The sequence below is a fragment of the Etheostoma spectabile genome, chromosome 14, assembly GCF_008692095.1.
Source record: "Etheostoma spectabile isolate EspeVRDwgs_2016 chromosome 14, UIUC_Espe_1.0, whole genome shotgun sequence".
NCBI lineage: Eukaryota > Metazoa > Chordata > Actinopteri > Perciformes > Percidae > Etheostoma > Etheostoma spectabile.
In genome coordinates, this window is record NC_045746.1 from 14,172,055 (window position 1) to 14,176,002 (window position 3,948).

Here is a 3,948-nt window from a genome sequence, read left to right on the forward strand (position 1 = left end):
GCAGGCAGGCAGGCAGAATTAGAAAAAAAGATAGAGGGCAATGCACAAGCAAAAATAGGTGGCAGACTCTCGTCAATGCAGTGACCTAGTCGCGCAAGACTGAGGAATTCTCCCTGTCGACCCGAACACATTCCTCCGGTCCTCATCAGACGTTAACCCATGCCACACCACCAAAATGTACTGCAGTGGCTTATATGGCTTCTCTTTGTCACTGACCCAGAAAAAATACAACAACCTCAAAAATGCACATGCTAACTACACAGTTTATGAAGCAGGATTTCCCTTATGAGTGGGTGCTGCAAACGAATCTGAAAATTGGATAAATTACCTGCAGTGTATTTACAAAGCCTTTTCTGACAGTAGAAGCAAACTGCTTCAAATCTCTGAGCAAACACCTTTAACAAGAATGGAAATATTAGGTAAAGTGCACAGTTCAACTGGCTCAGAATTAACAGTCTATGTGTGCATAGGGCCCTGCAAAAACACATCGTGAAAATATCAGGGCAAGAAGGGCTCTATTGTGTCACCGAGGCAGATTGTAGCTCTTATTCTCCTGCTGCTGAATCGAGGGCATGGGGTTGACATCAGCACAAAGACAAAAATGTAATGTGAGGCATCTCCAAAGCTAGCTTCTAGGCTAGACCACAGGCCGCTCTTTATACCCGAACTCTATCACTTTTCAGCAACATCTGATAATCGAGACGTGACCAACAGATGACCCTTCCACTAGTTGCTTACTAAGATAAGTCACGGCCAACAGTATTACACCAAACTGACTCAAGTAGGCATGCCAGCAAAATGAAAGATTGTCTGCTAGCTGCTTTTACATAGGCCCACAGTGCACATATGTGTGAGGTAAATCATGACAGAATGACTCAGGGAAGAGTAATTCAATTATTATGATGGTGCATCGGCATTTCGATCGGGCCACAGACTAAAATGGCTGACCAAGTGTTTCTGACTACTGAGTGCCATTAAGCAAAGCTCTAGTCAGTAAAGCACAGGACTTTAAACAAACCTATACTTGGACTCAATCTCTAGGGATGAAGAGGACGTACAGCATCTGTTGCTTATTCTTTTTAAAGTTAAATAAATGTACAGTAAATCTTTCCTTACCTGATAAAAATCACTTCTTCAATGAAAAGTTTAGGTTTTCTCAGAGGCTCAACCTGAAAAACAGACATACGTTTACATTATTTTTTGCATTGTAATAACTTTGAGAATTTTATGTATTCTGGAAAACCTTTTGAACTGATTCTGGATTGTTTGTCTTTTATTTGTCTCTTATTTAACATAAATCCAGCCGCATTCTTAAATCTAATTTTGGTCATCCTTCCTGCATATTTAACTATATTTCCAAATCATTTTTAATCCTCCATTTAATACTTCACTTCTACTACTAAAACTTCTGATTGTCATTTCATTGCACCAATCATGGCTCACAGCAGGCCTGTTGGGCTGTTGTACCAGCACCAGTCACTAGTCACAGCTGGGAAAACCAATCCAGCAGCATAAATTCAAAGTTGCTACACACAAGGACAGCTTGCATGGGAATTCCTGAGGTCTGTTCGATCCATTAATATATGCTGCGGTTGAATGTAATTAATAATGAACGAGAAACACATGAGATCCACAGAGAGATGGTAGAGAATCATGGGTCATGGCTGTGGACTGCAGTGCTGTGACTTTTTTGACATACTGTATGAAGTTACAAATATTATGCAGTCAGATATACGCTAGTTTTGGGCAGGCTAAGGTTTGCACATTTTTTAAGACAACCAAATGTTTCACTTACCGAGGCTGAATTCAATCATATATCAGTAACTGACTTAGAGTTAATTAAGGACATATAAGTATTTAGCTTCAACAGGATGAGTTTTAATAAATGACACGGAAATGTACATACTGTAACATGTGTAAATGAGGCAGACCGCCTGCAGCAAACTGTTCCTACTATAGGTGAGTTTATTCTACTTCCTCAGTCTTTAGGTGTCAGGCACTTAAGTCCATATGTGTGAATACTGCAGTTTCTTTATGCAGTCAGGGCCTCTTCCCCTTTAAGGCCCAGAGTGTGTTGACCCTGCCAGTGAGTTCATACCATAAGCAGACCCATATAGCTTCTCCTCCAGAGCCTCTGATCACGACCCTGCTGAGCTGCCGCCTCAGTTATGTAAGATTACATAACACCAGGTCTGTCTGAGTAATATTTCATAACCTGGGCGTCCCACTACACTGACAATACCATCAAATCCCTTTATGAGTGCAATCTAAAGGTGCAAGCAGGTTTGGTAAGGTAAAAGTCAAATTTGAAAACAAAGAAGATTAAGTTATAGGCTTTAGAAGAGATTTACCTCCAAAATTTCTTGTTTCTTTTGCTGAAAATCACGGACGTTTGGTTTCTCCGCAAAATGTTGAAAATCAAAGATGTTTCCCTTCATTTTCTTAAGAGCTACAGTGGAGGTCACTAAAAGGTCGAGCCTTTGACGCCACTAAACAACAAACTGTGTATTAATAAAATCACTGCATATGAATTCATCTAGTACACATTTAGACACTGAATATTGTTAGAAAACTAGGCCAGTAACTGTTATCTAATGGCCTTGTCTATTCAATTAGATTCTTTGTATTTATTCTTTGTATTTCTGAATGACCTTGCATAACTTTGATAACCTTGCTTCATTTAAGAAACAAATGATAAGCAACAATTTTAAACCAGACAAAAATGACATAAACTAGCACAAACAATCAAAAGGTGTTTCAGCACTAGGACTTAAAGTAACACACACTCGCACACCAGAAAAAAAACGTTGCCGGCGGAGGGACACGCACACTCCCCATGGAACGATACCAGTGGACAATCTTGGATATAGATAATGGTAAGTAATAGAGAGAATGTGGGCAGAGATAACAGGAGGCTATGTAAATAAAAAATAACAGAGCAGGCAGATATATAACGCACAGGAGAGGAACAAGAGGAAAAGAAAGAGATATCTGAAGCTGTTACCTGCATACTCAATGGATGTTACAGCAGATGGACTACACTGCAAATGGACAATAGCAGACTTGTGCTATATATCAAATGCCTCTTTCCACTGTAACCCACTACTGTCGACATCTTTACATAGCAGACATGCAGTAATTTGCACCAAAGCCTCCATCTTTACCTGTAACTTCACCAGATCAAACAGAAGTAATCACGCCCAAAAGTGCAGTTATAAAATTAAAAAACTTGTTGAAACAAACTTCAGTTTGTTACTTATCTTACGACCTGGAATGAATCCACCCTTATTTTTTGTTGATACCGAACCACATCTTGGACTGTGGGTTTTGTCTTTACAGGCGGACTAACCGATAGATTGGGGATACCCGGATGAACGGATGGAAGATGGGATAGGAAAGGGGGAGAAGCATGGGAGGAGTGAAATATGCAATGAAAGAGAAAGAAGAAGCAATCCTGCAGTACTTACGGTGTTTCCACCTCTCCTCTCTTTCGCCTCTTTGTAACACATCACCTTCAATTTCTGTGCATTTTGTAACAAACACCATCACACAATCATTTTGTGAATATAAAACGTGATTGTGCGAATCCACGCATGCGTACGTAGGATGGACTGTCCACCACTGCCGGATCCGTTAACTCTAAATCACACCCCAACATACTAACACACTCATGCACAGACACACAGATACACATGACGAATACAGATAGATACACACAGAAATGCACAAACTGTACCTCCTTCATGTGCTAGCCTCCCATGCAATGGCCCCCTAAAACTCGGTGATCCCTTTCCAAAGCCCTCATCTAAATGTGAGTAGAAGTAATCCTTCAAGGAGAGGCAAAGAGAATAGCAATAACCCATGATAAAGAGGAGCTGAAGAAGGAAAGAAAGACAGTGAAAGAAGGGGAGAGAGGTGGAGCGTGAGATGGCAAAGACGAACAGGATG